Source organism: Equus caballus, chromosome 17 (genome assembly GCF_041296265.1).
Source record: "Equus caballus isolate H_3958 breed thoroughbred chromosome 17, TB-T2T, whole genome shotgun sequence".
Taxonomy (NCBI): domain Eukaryota; kingdom Metazoa; phylum Chordata; class Mammalia; order Perissodactyla; family Equidae; genus Equus; species Equus caballus.
Window position 1 is genome coordinate 75,773,832 of NC_091700.1, and position 20,004 is coordinate 75,793,835.

A 20,004-nucleotide genomic window follows, 5' to 3' on the forward strand; every position below is an offset into this window, starting at 1 on the left:
TCAGTATGGGCTAAATCTGACAATTTGTTCATTATTCACTGTCAAGAATAGCTTGTGAACTTTTAATTATAATTTCTGATGAGAAACCCCCCCAAAATTGAAGACAAAATAATTAGAATAAATGAGACTAGTCCATGTGACAGGCTGATATATTTCATCCCTATGACTATGATTTTAAGAAATAGCATATAAATTTTAAAATAACTCATTTATAATAATGTCTATGACCTTTTGAATTACTGTCTTTCATAATCTATGCTTATTTATGTCACCAATTTCTAGATCAAGATTAGTCAGTCATTTTTCTTTTCTTTCAGGGCTAAAGACAGAATGTTAAGTTTAAATATTAGAAACCCATCTTAAAAACAGATGCTATTTATTCAATTTGCTTATTTTTCAAATTTTCTGCTGCTTTTCAACTCTGTATAACCTTGAACTTACCCCTGCTGATTCTCTGATGTTCCAGGAGTCACACCTGTTCTTAAGAGGGCTGCGGCGAGGAGGAGAGTGGGGAGTGGGTTAGCATTTGAGAGAAACACTTGGGTGAACTTTGCTGAAAAGGATTTTTATGTATTGCTGAGTCCTTTTGTCTGCTGCCCCAGTGACCTTTCTGTTGACAGCGGCCACATGCCTCTTGCTGTCCCATGGCTCAGGATTCTTCCTTCAGGCAAAATAACAGCCAATGGCTCCACTCTAAGGAGAATACTGTGTAGTTTTGGCTTTTAATGGAAAGCTCAGCAGTGGGAGGATAAACATAAGGAAGGGGTTTTATTATAAAATGATAAATAAACATTGATACCTAAAGTGTGTGTTACTAGGAGAAGGAACAGCTAGGATTTATTCCTACTGTCTGAAGCATTGTAACCTTCAGCAAGTTAATTATACTATTGAGATTTATTTTCCATATACACAAAACAAGAAAGTTAGACTAGATGTTAGAGCGTGATGTTCTATCCAACCACCTTAGTCTATGATTTGATTGTATGACAATATGTATGGGCGGTTATTAGCTTCCAGGTTATTCTTCCTGGGCTGCTTTATACCCCCTTGCCCAAAACACAAGTCTTTGGCTTTGCCATTAAAACTCTATTGCCTTTGACTTTAAGACATTGGAAGAAGCCTGGACTAACACTGTTACAGAATCAGAGGGTAGAAGTTGACAAAAGGAAGAAGTAGGGATGAATTGACTAAAGGAAATGGATCCTGAGGAGCCAGAACACTCTACTGCCTGCATGATGATGACATCGGCCTAACACCTACCTCACACTGCCTGAAAGTGTTCACCCTGCTCTGGTCATCTGCCTGACATTATGACAATTAGATATGCACCTAAGTTACCAAAACGTCATTTAAATATATCTTCAAAGTTAGTTTAACACTGAAGTGAGGAGGATGTTTAATATAACTGTTTGCTTGACCTTAAAACATGAGTGATACAAAGGATAGGCATAGTGGCTTCACCACCAGCTAATATTTGCCTGGTGTGTATGATGGACCGTTGTTCTGGACTGCATGTACCATCTTACTGAAAATCCACAAAGATCATAGGAAGTAGAAATAACTGTCCTCATTTTATAGGTGGTTAAGCCAAGGATCAGCATGTTTATATAGTTTTCTAATGGCCACATAGAGCTAATAAATAATAGAGATAGAATTCAAATAAAAGTCTAACAGTAAATGCCTACTCCTAATTGCTATGAAATATTAACATTTTCAGATAGTAGGATTTTACAATACCGAAGTCAGTTTGGACAGCATTATTTCTTTCCTTAAATTGTATATAATTTTATGAACTTGAATTCAGTAATTTTAGCTTAACATTATAAAACAAATATTTTCCACATCATTAAAAATCTTAAATATACTTTAGTTTCCTATTGCTGCTGTAATGAATTGCCACAAATTTTGTGGCTTAAAGCAACACAACTTTATTATCTTACACTTCTGAGAGTCAGAAGTCCAACCACTGGTGTTACTGGGATAAAATGAAGGTGCCGGCACTTCTTTCTGAAGGCTCCAGGGGAGAATGTTTTTCCCTTGCTTTTTCCATCTTCTAGAGGCTGCCATCATTGCTTGCCTTATGGCCACTTCGTCTTCGAATCCAGCAGCTGTAGGCTAAGTCCTTCTCATATCACATCCCTCTGATGGACATTTCCACCTCCCTCTTCCACTTTAAAGAACATTTGTGTATATATTGAGGCCACCTTAGTTCTATCTGCAACTTTAATTCCCTTTTGCCGTGTAACTTAACATATTTCCAGGTTCTGGTGATTAGGCTGTAGATACCTTTGGCGGTGGGAGCAGTATGCTGTCCACCACAATGTCTAATATTATATTTTAGAACAGGATCCTAATGCTTTATGCTGCTAGGATGCTATCTCTGAGTACGTTATTAACACTGATATTATTTTCTTATTTATCAAGGAAATACATGTATGAACACTGAGCTAACACATACCTAAAAGTAGTAGGAAATTACACATACACCTACGTTATATATTACTTACCTACTACAAATTTCTCATTTCCTGAGTTCATAATTTTGTCTCATTGGGTAGTCATTGAAATATATTTTAGATTTTTATTTTAAGGTAGTATTTTTTCAGGATCTGTGCACATATGTGACTATATTAATGTTGATTTTACACATGAAAGATGGCATCGGTGTGTAATTCATGATTATAATTATTTCCCATTGAAGATCTGTAAGAATACCATTTTTCCTTTTATGCAGCATTTCATAGGAGCAATATAAGACTGGAATAATAGGTGAACATAAATTCTCCCCTGTTGTAGGTTTAGAGAATTTACCAAAAAAAGAAATATATATATATATATATATATATCTCATGTAAAGATGTCAATATCTTAATTTCTATAATGTGTAAGTATGTTATGTTACCCAGAAAAAGGGAGTCTGCAGATATAATTAAGATTGTTATGGACCTTAAGATAAAGTGTTCTGAAAGATTCAGTTGGGCCCAATCTAATCATGCAAACCTTTAAAGGCAGAGAAATTTCTCCAAATGAAGTCAGAGAGATGCAGCAGAAGGGGGAATCAGGGAGATTCAAACAGCAGGAGGGCCTTGACCCAAAGTCACTGGTGAGAAGTCAACGTGGGAACCCATAAGGAATGTGGACAGCTTCGAGGAACAGAGCGGTTCCCTCTGACAGCCAGCAAGGAAATAGGGACTGCCGTTATACCACCATAAGAAACTGAATTTGGCCCACAACCAGAGTGCGCTTGGAATGGATTCTTCCTCAGACCTCCAGGAAGGTATACATCCTTGCCAACCTTTCGATTTCATCCTTGTAAGCACTAAGCAGAGGACCAGATGAGCACTGGAACTTCTGACCTACAGAACTGTGAGATAACAGGTGTGTCTTGCACCAATTAGCAATAATAAACATATATGGAAATAGTTAAAACTGCTTTTCCACCAATGGGATTGACAAAGCTAAAAAAAAGTTTAATCTCTTGTAGGGTTAACAAGAGATCTTTCATAAACAGTTTATGAGAACATTAATTTGTTGTGATACTTGAAAGCAATTTGACAGTATGTGTGAGGATTAAAATTCACGTCATTTAATTTGATAATTTTATTCATATAAACATATCTTAGATATACTCACACCTAGAGCAAAGACATGTATAATAATGTATGTCCATTTTAAAACTGTTTGTATAAGAAGAGTAGAAGGGACTGCTTCGTTGCCAGGGCACGTCCATGCAATGGAATGCCAGGAAGCAATTTTCATCAAGTGGACTTATATTTGTTGCCATGTTATTATTTGTAAGAAATACATATTTGGGCATTCAGATGACCAAAACATATTTCTCCTATATATTTGGTCTTCGTCCACAATTCCTGATCACAGTTCCCAAAACCCTTGAAATTTCCTGAAGAATAAGAGTAGTGGGAGCATCTTTTGTTATGAAATTTGGTCTCTCGTCCTCAGTTCCCGAAATTGCTTCATAGCCATAAAGGTGAAATGAGTGTCCTGCTGTTCATAACAAGCCCTTTTCCACCACAACTGGGCTTATGTTAATGAGATGACTTTTGGAAGGCACCTATGGATGCCAGTGGAGCCAACCATGTGATTAGAGAGTTGGAACTTTATGTCCCAACCCCTGACTCCCTGCGAGAGGAGAGGGCTGGAGATTGAGATCAATCACCAGCGTCCAATGATTTAGTCAATCATGCCTGTAATGGACTCCCTCCAAAAAGGAAAAGCTTCAGAGAGCTTTTGGGGTTTAAGAAAATGTGGCGATCTGGGGAGAGTGGCTCACTGGGAGAGGGCGTGGAAGTTCTGCACCTTTCCACATACCTTGCCCTATGCATCTCTGCCCTCCAGCTGCTCCTGAGTCATATCCTTTCATAATAAACTGGTAATCTAGTAAGAAAAATGTTTCTCTGAGTTCTGTGAACTGCTCTAGTCAATTAATGAAACACAAGGAGGAGTTCATTGGAACCTCCAGTCTATAGATGGTTGTCAGAAGCACAGTGGCAACTTGGGCTTGTAACTGGTGTCTGATGTGTGGGGGTGCAGTCCTGTGGAATTGATCCTTTATACTTGTGGAATCTGATGCTATCTCTAGGTAGATAGTGTCAGAACTGAGTTGAATTGTAGGACACCCAGCTAGTGTCTGAGAATTGCCTGGAGGTGTGTGAAAAATTTCCTCACACATTGGAATTGGGTATAGACTGCTTTGCCATGAAATAGTCCCCAAGATGATTTTTGAGTGAAAATAATCAAGGTGCAGAAGAGTGCTACGTTATCATCACATTGTACAAGAGCATATTTGTATAACGGTGTCATGGAAACTGGGAGACTAGACTGAGAAGGAAAGTTTTGACTGTAATTATTTTATACCATTTGAGTTTTAACGTGTGCCTGTATCACTTTTCAAAGTAGTTCATTTCAAACTTTTTTCTGCTTATAATCAAATTGCCCTCCAGAAATTTTGCAAAATTTACATTCCCATGAGACATTTAAGTCTGTCTGTTTTCCTGTAAATTCATTCTTCTAAAATGTGTATATCAGATTTCACTCATCTCTCTCCCCTGTGCCATATATACAAAGTTATCCAGCACTTATAAACCTACCTGAATACATACATAGAACTTTATATACTCCAAACTCACATTTCTACAAAGTTTTTAAGTATGAAACACAGAGAGAGTATCTAGTATATAGTCAATAAAGATCGAGGTTCAGGGAGGGACACCAAAAGCACATTTCATATGGCGCTTACAAGTTTTAATGTGTAAAGCACGAGGGTAGGGCAAACAGAACATTGAAAAATATAGTGGTGATGGGAGGTTTTCATGGTAATACAACATTGAAGTCGTTTAATATGATTTTAATTCTTGTGGAGTCAAATTCAATTTAAAACATGCTATGAATTATTAGACTAAATGGGATATGCACTATTTCCTAGTGGTAGAATATGAAGAAAGCTTAGTTTCCTTAATGATGTTTTTTCTGTTTTCTATCATAAATGTGTAATTCATCCTCATCAGGGAAAAATATTTTAAACAACGTATACATAGTCAGGGAATCATAAGTCTAATATTCTTTATTTGCCATTGTTAACCTGGGCAGACATAGTAGCATCTGAACAAGGGTTTCCCATCTATTTAGAGATTGATAACATGGATGAGCCATTGTTGGTGTTTTTCATTCTGGTTTCACAGCCCTACTTTTTTGATGTTGTATGCATTTTTCTTTCCATGTGTCTTCATGGACATATTAGTGGGAAATTGCTAAACATGCATCAGTTGTTGCTAATCACCCTCCATCCTGAGATGAGTCCTTCTAATTCAGAACAGGAAAACTGACTTGTGTTTTTGAATTATGTACAACTTGTAGCCCATTTAATGTGGTGTGTGTTCTGTTATACAGGACAGTTAATCACGGGATAATGCTCACCTTGCCTGAACTACCCTCTTTTGGTTCCAGAATCAAGGCAGCTGTAATAGTCAGGTGGAGTCCATCCAGCTCATATTTCTCTCCTGTAATAACAACTCAGAGATTTATTTAACTCCATATTTTATGAACCGAGTAAAAATATTAGTTTCTAATGCATAGACACTTAATAGGGAGTGAAAACTGTATATGCATTTATTTGACAGGTTGTCTGAACTTTAAAACCAAGGATTTGGTGGAATTTGATATTAACGTTCAATTGTACTTTACCAACACTCACGAAAACCATTTAGCTAAGGAATGTATTTTTTTTCTGGTCTATCCAAATTTCTCTTCTTGCTTTATTTCAGTTTTGTTGATTCTGTGTCTTGTACAACACTAATGAGATCTGAGATGTCCCGTCCCTACATGAGTATTCTTACTATTCTTTTATTAAAATTCTAGATTTCTATATCTTCAATTGGTTAAAATTCACTTTCAGCCTAATATTTTCAGAAATTATTCTCTTGGGAGGATAAGCTTTCCTCCAATATGTGCTGCAAAATCCCTGGTTCTAATTATGCATTAATAGAAAAAGATTCCTTCTTTACACCATCCCGAAGCTTCTTGAATATCTCTGAACTTTCTTTGCCACTGGCTCCATGTTTTACATGTATTTTGGTGCCAGGAAAGACCTTGAAAACTCTTCTCCTGGTATAAGGAATAGTAACTGTGTTGAAGATGAATCTCACCCTTTTGTTGAATTATGTTCACTGTGACCTTTCTTTGAGAAATTATCAAACTTATTGACTGCTGCAGGTTAAAATTTAAAGCTTGTGTACATTATCAAGGCTGCTATGTACAGTTGTGCCTGTTTTGCACTGTGTAACACCGGAAAGAGCTATTCACGCCATAGACCTCATTGATTTGGATGTTTATCGTGATAATTTTTTACAGATGGCTGGAAAGTATTTTGGAGCAACAAAATTAATACATCCTGATAATGTTCTGATATATGGAAGTGTTTTAAAGAAGAGAGACCTTTTAAAAATGTGGACAAACAATCATATGAGCTAGCATCGACCCTCCCTGTTGTAACAAGGAATCTGGGGATTGCATACATTTAAATACCTTTAGGCAGACAAAACTACAAAGTGGTTATGAGCATGGTTTTTGGAGTCAGAAAGACCTGGTTCAAGTCCTGATTCCTTCGCTAACTAGCTGTGTGACTTTGGGAGAAATATTTAACCTCTCGGAAATCTGGTTTCCTCAACTGAAAAACTAAGGATGGATAATAAAAATTTCATCAGTTAAAACATTAAGTTACTCTCAAAACATTAAGTTACTTAGCAAAGTGGCTAGCCGGTGGTGTACACGTAATGGTAACTCTTAGATACAAATCTATGGAAATTCAAAACGTTGGCCAAATAGCCGGAACTGCTGGATGATCAGAGGAATATGATTCAATAATAGTCAGCCATGGGTAGGAGTGTTAACTCCAGAAGCTTTGGATGCATCATATAGAATGAGCTGTTATGAGTACGGATAGAGTCCTCCGCTTCCTTTAGGCAGAAAATGCAGCTGTGCACGGCAGAGATGGAACTAGTTTCCCTCAGAGGAGTCTCTAGCAAATAATAAACTCTATGACATCCAGGTGAAGAGTGCCCACTTAAAAAAAAATCCAAGAAACAGCCCTATGAGAAGAAATTTTGCTAAAATAAGAAGACCTTTGGAGTTTGTTTTTCTCTCTGCCCAAGACAGGAAAAGAGTTATAAAATTCACTACTTGTGAATTCACCACAGGTGAATTTTCTAACTCTTCCTGGGTATGAAAATAACAGGCCACCCAAAAAGATCAGCAAGAAGTAATAGAAGGGTACAGAGATTTACCTCGGGTAGAATCATTTAAGCAGTGATGTTATGTGGGGAGCTCTGATCTTTTGGTGACCAGGAGAAAATGTAGAAATATATCTAGCAGAGAACATTTTAATCCCAAAATACCCACAGAAGTTCTTGAGGCAGAATAGCTGATTGAGAGCAGATGTGGAAACTTGGAAAAAGAAACTGGATGAGGAATAACTTGAATGTGACTATTGTGTACAAAACCACATCTTTCAAGAAGTTTGCTTATTTTAAATGTTTAGTGTTTGTTACACTGTGCAGTTTTTATCCTATTTTCTCAAAACAATTTCCACGGACCATCAGAGAAGGGATGGAGCCCAGGGAGAAAGAAAGATTCAGTCACAGCCCAATGTGGGCGTAGGGAAATCTTTAGAATTAGACATGGGGGAATAGTTGTGTTGTGGCTTGGATTTTCTAGAAGCAGATACTGAGATGGATTTTTCATATAAAATATTTATTAAAGATGGCACCTGTGAAAGAAAGGAAGCCAAAGAAAGATTGAGCAGAGAGAGAAGTCGAAGTGATGCTGTTCTGACAAAGCCTTAGCCAGCCAGTAGGGAGCCTGGCATTAGTACTGCCCCACACAGTTGTCCCAAGTTGGCCTGAAATGGCTAGGCCTTGATACCCTGCCCCCCTTGCTCAGTCAGTGGATATAAGCTGCCATCCTCCCCTCTTGCCCCTGCACTCAAGGACGAGGTCTTAGGCACAGCAGTGGTCTGCAGCTGAGCTGGAATTGAAGGAGCTGAAAACTGGAGAGTGGCTGTTGACTGCTCTGCTATAGCTGGGCATCAAGTCTGCCCTTGATGCGCGATCTGTGTGGCACGTTTCTGGGTCCACCACCCTCATATAAGCTTTCTAACATGGCTTTGATAGACAAGAACTCAGCCAAGTACTGTACTTCTACGAATCTTGACTTTATATTTCAATTCTATACCCTCATGGAAACCTTATATATTTTCTTTTGTAAGCACAACAAAGATTTCATAATAATATATATCAGAACCAGGCAGGCTTATATGTATCTACCGGGCAAATATGAACCATATTTTCCACTCAACATTTAGACAGGCACTCCATAATGTTTATTTCTCTTAATATCATAGTATTCATTATTTTTGCAATGTCTCATTTATTTCCCCTTAACATGTAGATATATAAATCTTGAACTCATACTTTTCCAAATGAAACTAGGAAAGGTAATGCTCTCTATGGTATTCTTGTCTTCTCCAAATATATTTGAAAGAGTAACAGAATTCACTATGTAGAAAAAATCTATAATTAAAGAATTATGGTAAATAATCCTGGTCCAGCAAATTTCAAAAAGTGTTATAGACTTGAAATCTAACCCTAAAGTAAACTAAACAATTCTGTGTGTTTATGCTTCATATTTTAATTATTTCTCCAAGTAATATGTGAAAGACTTATTTCTCAAAATGAGGGCCTTTTTTCCTGGGAAGAATAAAGGTTCTCTTTCTTTCATCTCTTAATAAACCAAATTTTATACCTAACATATTCACAGTTAATACCCCTAATTTAGCATCTATAGTTTATTTGAAGAAAGAAAGAGAAAAAAAGATTATTGACTGCTCTGACGTTGACAGCTTTTTCCTTGGCTTTCTTCAATCACAGTTTTGACATTCCCTTGACCATTCCAAACCTCGATGAGACCCTTCAGTCAGGAGTTTCACAGGAGTAGGCAAGCATGAAATTAATTTTCCAAAGTGAAGTAGCTTACAGATGCCAGAAGCTCATAGCTCAGTAGTATTGGTAAATCCCTAAATTAGTTCTTTAGCTTCTAGGTTGCTTTTGTTGTTGTTATTGCTCTTATGGTTTAACTGGCTGAATTCCTTCAGTTTTTGTTTTCTTATATAAAGAGAGAGGATTATACATTTTCAGAAAGAAGATGTTACTTTTTAGTTGTGTGTGTGTGTGTGAATTATCTGGCTACAATCTTTCTTGGCAGGGCCTACTTATCCAGGCACGCACCAATTTCGTAATGTTACTAGGAGATATTTTCCTTTCACATTGCATTTATAATTGTTCCAGTAATTTCATTCTGATCCTATAAGAGACAGTAGAATGTACAGTTGAGACCCATAGCTATAATCTCTACTCTAAGGAATATGAATTCTGGCCTCTGTGCAAAATCATAGAGGACTTTCACATGAGGGACTGTAATATATTATATGGGTTTCTCACTTACAAATAAATATATTGAGCTAACTATATTAAAAAAAGTGTAATTTTTGTTACTGTAACCATTTAGAATATACCTTTTACTATATGTATATTGGTCTTAATATACTACATATTTCAAGTCTTGCAAAGTAATTGTTATTATTTTAAATGAATCCCAATCAATCATCCAGAATAGTGGTTGTAGAGTGTGTGTGTGTGTCTGTCTGTCTGGAGGATTCTCAAGTGGCTTTTGGCTATAATGGCTAATTTAGAGATAATTAGTCAAGTTTCTTACTGTGAATTCCCATTCCCATCTTGATTTACATACCATCAGCCATGAAATATTGACAGACATTTCATGTAACGTAGTGTATTCTCATGGCCACAAATCAGACACTTCATTTCTCTGATACCTTAGTATGTAATTGAGATGGACATACTTAGGGTTGCAAGAATCTCTTCACATTTATCCAAAGACCTGTGGAAATAAGAACAAAAATGGAAGCCCTAATACTGCGTTCTTCCACCCAGGTCAAGGGAAAAAATCAGAAGCAATATTACATCTAGTCAGATGACAGAGATTAGTGTCATCCTTGTAGATTTACAGGATGCAGTGTTAATGCTCTCTATCATATCCTAGTTTCCAGTAAAAGGATAAGTTATTGCATCGTGCATCTGCCACTACAATGAAAGAGGTACAGCACTTACAGACTTCTTTGGATTCTGAAGACTTTACATACAACACTTGGGAAGGTGGCTCCAAACTATTTAATAGTGCCTTGAGAAGTTGTGTGTTCTGAGTAGGGTCCAGAGGAAGAAAGGATTCTGCAGCAGATTCAAGCTATGAATTTTGCAACCCTTTCTATTAGACCATATGGCCCAGGAGATCTCAAGTTGCCAGAGATGTCCATGGTAGATAGGAATGCTTTGTTGTGTGTCTTGCAGGCCTAGACTCCTCAAAAGAACTTGAGAACTCTCCTCAAAAGAATTTGTCCATGCTTCTGAAGGAAGTCCGTGCTGTCAGCAGCAGAAAGCTATTCCTCACGTGAAAAGAGATCCTGACGGGCTACTGGACCCTCATAGAGACTGAATGCCTAAGCAGGGGACAAAACCAACTCTGCAGACGGAGCCACCCATCATGAGCTGGGTATGGCAGACCTGTCAAGTTGTAAGGCTTGGTTGACAAAGCATAAGCTCATTATACAAATGAAATAGTGCCTTCATATTTGGTCCTGAGAAGGTCCAGTGGAAACCAATTAGTTTAACAAAAAAGTAGCCTGTATACTTGTGTCACTAACATCGGTTGCATCCCCTCTTTAGATTATACTTTGGCCCTGTGGTAATTTATATCTGATCAGATTATTGAAAAAGAAGGGAAAAAAAGCCATTCCAATTCATGGATGGCTTTGTTTAATCCTATGGTACAAGGGGAGGATGGTGCACTGGCTGCTCAATCATCACTTAGAGGTGGCCCTGTAAGAGCATGCTGAGGAGAAAACTTCCCAGTAGATTGCTCTGCGCAACGCCCCTGAACATCAACTTGGGATGGGGAAGAGCAGCCTGAAGAGCCTCCTAAGGTGTGACTGTCTTGGCTCATCGTCCAGAGGTCAAGAAGGAAGACTGTTGGAAGATTAGAGACCACGTAGCCTGGCAAAGAATCACATGGATAGTCTTATGAGAGTGAGTGCAGAGAAGGGGTATCTCACATCAGGGAGGATCTCTCACAGAAAAGACCCTAAAAACTATCCAGTAGAACTCAGCCAGCCACTGTCCCCAGCCATTCTAGTATTTTAAAAACGGATCAATAATGCTATAGCCATTGTAATCGGGGAGGAGAATTTTAACTGCTCCAATGGGAAGGGCTTTCTCTCACCAAGGCTTCTTTAGCTTTTACCTCTGTTTAATCTTTCAAATTCTTGGTGACAAGTTAATTGTCTTAAACTCATTCCTTACTGGGATCATGAATTCCTTTTGACTTGGATTAGCACATTTTCTGGGTTTGGCTTTTCCTTTCTCACCTGCAATCCTTAGCATAGCACCAATATCTGGGGGTTCATGTAGTGCCTGATTTATCATCATATGATCCCGTGTAGTATTCACTGACAAGGACGTGCAGCAGTTAGCAAATTACCATGGTTATATCCTGGAAGCTGTCAACACCATAGAATGTACCAGCTTGGAGAAGGCACCCTGCCATTTGGGCCGATGCACTTTAAGTTCATTTTATGGTGCTGTCTCATGTAGATATAACACATATGTCCAGGACTCAAGGGATGGATATAGTAGTGGCCCCCTATCACATTAACTCCTAGTTACCCAAGCTGCCAATTTGTAATTCCCATTTGTAACATTAAGATTTGTTGGACTGCAGTGGCATAGTGGTTAAGTTTGCTTGCTCCACTTCAATGGCCTGGGGTTCGCTGGTTCGGATCCTGGGTGTGGACCTACACACCATTCATCAAGCCATGCTCTGGTGGCATCCCCCATAGAAGAACTAGAAGGACTTACAGCTAGGATATACAACTATATACTGGGGCTTTGGGTAGAAAAAAGAAAAAAGAGGAAGATTGGCAACAGATGTTAGCACAGGGCCAATCTTCCTTACCAAAAAAAAAAAAAGAAAGCAGGCCTTAAAAATAATTTGCTGTGCTAGAATCCCAAGTTCCCAAGGAGGATACTCCTATAAGAAGAAACAATAAGATTTCAACTAGATGTAAAATTATAGCTGCCACCTGAATTTCTTCCTTCCTTCTCTTCCTCCCTCCCTACCTTTGTGAATTGTGAGTTGTTATCATTCTGGAAGAATCAATGACAGGATGGGATGAATTTAATGTGGGGCACTTGTGGCTCTGTGCAGTGTTGCAGGTGACGTCAATGGCCCATTCTTATCATCTCACCCTTACCGCTTCAGTGTACACAGGTTTAACTTCCAATGGCATCACCTGAATTTTATTGTTGATGGTTTATTTGTGCTGCTAGAGACTACTTTGTTACTTGGAGTCCACTTTACCACCACTGTGACACACTGGGAATGCTGAGGACTTGAAGACACCTAAGAACAGCTCTGAAACAATGACAGATGGGAGCTGCTGGAAGTAGAATATCCCACTTCCTTGCCACTCGGGGGGGATAATGTAGAGGCGGGCACCACAGGTCAGCTCCTAGTTTCCCCAGTGGAAATAAGCTCAAATTGCTGACTTGATAATGCTCACTTTTATAGGGTGCCTTCTTTGATTTCACTGCTTTATTCCTCTACCAGCGTTCTCTTTACCTTCAAAGTAAACTGCTAACATCCAGATGTTTGTGTGTAATGCTTACTTTTCAAGAATCCCGTTAGATATCACCCCTTCTGACATCCAACTTGGGTGAAGGTTTCTGTTTCTCCCAGGCTTTGTTACTGTTTATGCTGGCTTCTGCTGGGGCGTCCACATTCCCCTCTAATTCCTGTTGCACAGTCCAACATAGTCTCCAAAGTCTCCTAATTTTCCAGCCAGAAGGTCCTTCGAGATATACTGACCCTTGGTCTATCCGCACCTGTCTTAACCATATGGGAAAAGATTTTAGCTAGCTGAGGCTCACGGGATCCCTGCGGCATGGCTTGGTCCTGGTTATACATGCACTCATTCTCGGCCTCAATTATTTGTGGAACTTGCAAACTAGAAAAAAACTTGCTGTTAGAAAATGCATTACCAGTTGCCTCCTAGTTTCATACCCCTGAACTGAATTTCTAGCCTCACTCTCCTCTTCACACCAGAACTTGACTATAAATGTTTCCAATAATTTTCCTTTTATTCTGGTCTAAAGAGAGTGTTTATTTTCTAACCTCTGTAGTAGAAAATTATAGTTCAGCAAATATATTTCAAACTTAAGACTTCTTAATCCCTTTGAATGATTAAAGATAATAATTAAATTCTTTAATTTCTCATTGCAATTCTGCTGTGATTTCTTTATCTAGCAAGGATAACGTCGTCTAGCGTGAGGAGAGAGAAGTCAATAGAAAGTACACACATGCATGCACACACATGGTAGTTTATACTTCTAAATATTACCCCACTCATATGTGCAATTAAGTAATCTTAAAAGACAATTATCATGACGTGTTGAGGCTGCGAAATCATGAGAGATCAAATGTTAGATACTTTTAGGTTAGCAAGGGCAGAGTGTTTTTAAATACTATAGAGCAAATGAAATATTCAACAATTCTTTATCATATTACATGAAAGGGGCAGGTACCTCTATGTGTTGGGGGGAAGGGATGTCACGGAGCTGTGGATTGATGCATAAAAAAACTTCCATATGATCTCAAAAGTGTAATCAGATGCTGCTGGTTAGCTATGTTTCCACATGACCTTATGCTAAGATTTCTTTAAAAGATATTTTTTATATCATGGGCTTTGGGAAAATGTATCCCTAATAATCTATACCCATTGTTTCTTCAAATATTAGCTCCATCATTTACTTCAGGATATTTACCTCCTAGTAATGAATATGTATGAATATATTACATGAATATATTATATCACAAGTATATAGTACTATATGGTAATATAATTGTAGGAGATTCAATAGTATATAATTATTACATATATAAAATATAATTAAGCATATATCATATAACATGTAAGTAACTATATATAAAGGTATATATTTGTCTACTATACAATATGTCTACTTTGCAATATTTAATCAATGCATTATATTTAATATATATTATGAATTCCTGATCATTATATATATTATATTATGAATTCCTAATTTATTGATAAGAGAGGGCAAATTATATATTTTATATGTTGCTAATTCAACTCTTTAAAATATTTTTATATATTCTTAATTCTCTGAGTATTAAAGAATTCCTGATTTCTTTGAGTATAGTTTAGTATCCTATTCTTATGATATGATGTATTTTCTCAGTATAATTATTTAATAGGGAAGGACAAGAATTTTTTGTTGCCCATGTTTTCTTTGAACCACATCTCCACTGGTTTATTGCACATGACAGTTAATGAACCTTGGTAAACTAACTGAGGTCTCGTCTCCAATGCTCTAGTGCCTTCATTCTTGTCCATCTCCTGAATTTATAGCGGCAGCTGTCCGAAAGGACTGGTTAATGATTGTTGCTGAAAATAAACTGGATTCTGTCACGACTGAATGCTTCAACTAGTTTGGGTGAAGAGGGATATAAGATGTCAGATTATGATACAGGAAAAAAAGTTAAGAAGCTATTGTATTGCATAAATCTTGCTTTCCAAAATGCATGAGAAGAAAATACAGACACATAAAAAGCAAACCTGGAATGTCAAATGTGATTTCTGTATAAATGCTTCTCAGTGTTGCAAGTGGAAAATGCATGTTGATGATTTATTATTTTATTTTAGATACCGAATTAACTTGGTAATGATCAGTTGTTTAACAATAAACCAATGTTTATTTCTTCCAAAATTCTAGATTTGAAAATTAACTTACCAATTTTCTTGGTAAAGGGAAACATAAGATAAAAAGGAATAGTTTCCGCTCTTTTTAAAAAGGTAATAACTATGAAGAAAAAGAAGAAATAGGCAATAGGAAAATAAAACTCTGCATGTAAAGTTATATAGAATAGTAAAAGTCATAGATAAACATGGTCTGGACTCTTCCAAGGAATACGTAAGAGGATATAAGGAAATAAATGTTACTAGCTAACATCCATTAAGAGATTCTACTGGGCCAGACCTGTTGCTGCACACAATGATTAGGAAATTTTTAAGTCTCCTTAAAAATGAACAGAACAACAACAACAACAAAACAATTGGGTTACATACTGCTCCCATTTTACAGACTGGATCATTCGAGATCACACAGCAAGTATGTGGTGCTATTCTTATTCAAACCGAGGCATTTCTAATCCAGAACCTGGGCTGCACATCACTGTGTTTATTATGTTACTGTGAAGAGACACCTAAAAACACAGATCATCTTGTATGTTACATTTCTTTATGCAATGAGGGTAGGATCCACCTCTCTGTGACAGAAGAAAATGTATCCTCAACAGCCTGTAGCCTCAGGCACGCCTGCAGTTAGGCGATAGGGCCTGCTAGAAGTCAGCCCTAATACACTCATAGAACTTGTCTGCCAGACTAATGTTTCCTGACACGTTGGTAGACAAGTCTGAGCCCCAGAAAGCTCGATTTCTCCTGTATGAAACCTTAAATGGAAGACAGGGTGTCTGCACCATACAGGGTGTGTAAAACTCTTTAATCACTCGTTGCACATACTCTCTCTGGTGAATGCACTCTGTTTGAAGTCCATTGCTAATTAACGTCAACCAATGCCACATATGTAGGCTGCCTTGAGGATCTCCACTCAGTTTTTTGGGGGGGAGGGTGTTTTCCATTTTTGTGAGGAAGATTAGCACTGAGCTAACATCTGTTGCCAACTTTCCTCTTTTTTCTTGAGGAAGATTGTTGCTGAGCTAAGATCTGTGCCAATCTTCCTCTATTTTATGTGGGCTGCTGCCACAGCATGGCCTGACTAGTGGTGCTCTGTCCACACCAAGGATCCGAAACTGTGAACCCCAGGCCACTGAAGTGGAGCATACGAACTTATCCTCTATGCCACTGAGCCAGCCCCAAGAACTCAGTTTTTTTGATCATTCATCCATACATTATTTAACAAATATGAATTAAGAATTTCTACATATATTTTGCCAGGCATTGTTTCAGGAATTGGGGATGGAGCAATGAAAAATAACGCCCTTATCCCTGATGGGGTTTATAGTTGAGAGAAAAGAGAAGATTGGTAGGGAATGTGGTTGAAGAAATAGCAAAGGGCTGTGGTAAATATTTGGATTTCATTGGAACTGTGATAAAAAACCATTGGAAGCTATTGAGCAGGGAAGTGATCAAATGTGGCATATGTTTTTATTTTTTTTTTTTGAGGAAGATTAGCCCTGAGCTAGCATCTGCTGTCAATCCTCCTCCTTTTGCTGAGGAAGACTGGCCCTGAGCTAACACCCATGCCCATCTTCCTCTACTGTATATGTGGGACGCCTGTCACAGCATGGCTTGATGAGCAGTGCGTAGGTCTGCACTTGGGATCCGAGCCAGCGAACCCTGGGTCACTGAAGCAGAACGTGCAAACTTAACCACTGCACCACCAGACTGGCCCCAAACTAGGCATGTATTTTGAGGGGATCCTTCTGGCTGCTGTGTGGCGAATAGACATATGCTCTTGTTCATATGGCTAAGTTAGTTCTTTTGGTCCTAAAAGGATAGTAATGTTATTATCTCCATTGTGTTGAAAAGAAACTGAATCTAAAGAGTTTGTGGAATTTGACTAAGATCCCAAGACTGAGAAATGAACCCAGACAGTCTGACTCGCCTTCTTAACCATTAGGTAGTAATTGTCTCTAGGGAATTAGTGTTGTCAGGCTCTACCTATGATTGACCTTTACAAAGGGAAAAACATCTTATTGTTAGGTCCTCGGGGAAAAGTTCATGGATGAGGCGAGCCGATGAAGCAATATGTAAAGAGAAAGCAAGCCAGCCCAGAGGCACACGAGGAGTACCAAAGACGAAACAGTCAAAAAATGCGAAGCACTTGGAAAGGAATATAAAGTGGCAATTACAGCTTTAAAATTCCAAAGTATTGGTATATATGGTATGTGTTTTTCATGTATATAATTATGCTCTCATTCTTTAATTTTCATTTCCAAAATCAGCGAAGTGGTTTATTTGACTTTTAAAATTCATCAATATAAGTTATTTTCACTGACATAATTTTATGGATTCATCTCTTTTCAAGATGTCATTTTTCGCAAAAGGACATTGATGTCAGGAAAGTGGAGAATTTTCTAATTTACACTAACCCATCAGGAGGTGTGTGCATATGATGAGGGGTGGTGGGGAACGGAAGAAAAGGAGAGAAGAAAGGAGAGGGAAGGGAAGAGGAAGAAAGAGAATGAAGGAGCAGGAGCTGGAGAATGGGGATGTGAGGAGAACGAAATTCTCACATCTCAACACTGGAAAATTGTTAGTCAAAGGAAAGGATACTGCCAATTAGTGCACATTATTTGCATTTGTCTTATGTGTTTAAAGTGAAGCTGGCTCTGTCTCAATCTATTTTTACAGCATAGTATATTGACACATAGGGGTGTATATATATATACACACACACACATATATGTACACATACACATATATATATATTTTATTTCTACATCCACATCCCAAGACTCTTCTCATTGTATGCCACCAGAGAGGGCTTGTCTCCAGGCTGCCTCTCTCTTTATCCTCCTCTCTCTTTAGCCTTCTCACTGTCTTCCAATCTCCTATAGAGCTAGAAGAATAAACCCAATATATTATACACTGTGAAGATTTTAAATGACAAGATAAATGCCAAGGAAGTACACGAGTACTGGCAGGGTGTTTCCAGATCTTAGGGTTTAAATGCTTTAACCTTTAGATGCAAGTAGCTCCTTATCTCTGATTGACATATGTTCTTTAGTCTTGTGGGTTTCTAACAGCTTTTAGCAAGCACTTTATATTTGCCCCTAAAAATACGTATGATATTATCTTAGTACATCTCCCTTTCTTTAAGGCAAATTCCTTTCTCTAGTTGGAGCTGGACTTACAGAAAGGCAAGCACTGAGAAGAGCAAGCATACTGAGAGCTATTCATAACTGAAATTTGTCCTTATTTCTTTCTGACTTTTAGAATCTTTGTCTATTTACACTAGCCTTAATTTGCTATTTCCTAAAAATTACTGTATCAGTTGCAAATTACATTCTGCTGTTAGTAATAGAGACCAAACTACAAAGGTTAAACACAACGTGGTTTATTCTTTCACATAAAAGAACCCAAGAGGTAAGCTGTTGACAGCTGGCTTGGTAGCTCTATGCAATCAACTAAGACCAAGGCTTCCTCTGTCTTTCTGCTGTGTCGTCCATCATGAGTCATTTTCATCTGCAAATTTACAAGATGGCTGCTGCACTCCATCTATGATACAGTTTCCAGAGAGGAGATGAGAGGAAGGGGAGAGAAGCAAAAGAAGGCTCATTATAGAATGACTGCCCCCATTTTATTGAGGGACTTCCCAACAGACCCACTCTACACTTTTACATGTGTCTCCATGACCAGAATTAAGTATATGGCTATGCCAACCTGCAGGAGAAACTTGAAAAATGTGATCTTTTTGATAGGCATATTGCCAAACTGAATAAAATAAGGAATCTTTCGTAAAGAAGGAAAAGGAGAATGAAAATAGTGTTGGCAGCTGCTAGTCCATGACATAATCATGTAATGTTTCATCCTTAATCTGGAGTCATGATTGTCTAAACTGAAAATGACTTTAGAGATAACGTCACCTAACTCTCTATTATTATAAATAAGGCCATTTACTTGTTAGCATTTAATAAGTACTAACTTAAGTGACAGGCAACATGCTAAGGACTTTACGTGCAATATCATGTTCCATGTCTTTACGATGTCTACAAAATTGACATAACTACTTACCAGCTGTGATTTGGGTTAAGACGCTTCACATTAAGCCTCAGTCTCTACACACAGGATCCTGGGGTTAGTAAACACGGAATATTCATCAGTCTTTAAGCTCCATGTGAGTAAGGGTTGGATACTCCTAAGACACACCATGTCAAGGATGATGTTAGATGCATGGGAGGTGTCCAATTAAATTTTTTGATTAATGAGTAGAAGGTCACACTGCTGGCATAGTTTGAAGCAGTTATACCTGACTTCAGAGGCCGGGCTTTGAATTACACTACATTACCTTATTTATTTTCTGTCAAAATGTCTTACTTTGCTTTTTATTTATTCATTACGTTGCATTTTTCCATGGTATGTTTTTCTCCCAAATAATTTGTTTGGAAACCTCATTGAATTAGAATATTTTTTATTGCAAGTGGCATAAACCCAATTAGAATAAGCTTAAACAGAAGGACGTGTATTGCAGGGCTCCTGGGGTTTGTCAAGGAATCCAAGGATATGGATATGCTTGGGCCTCAGGAACAACTAGAAAC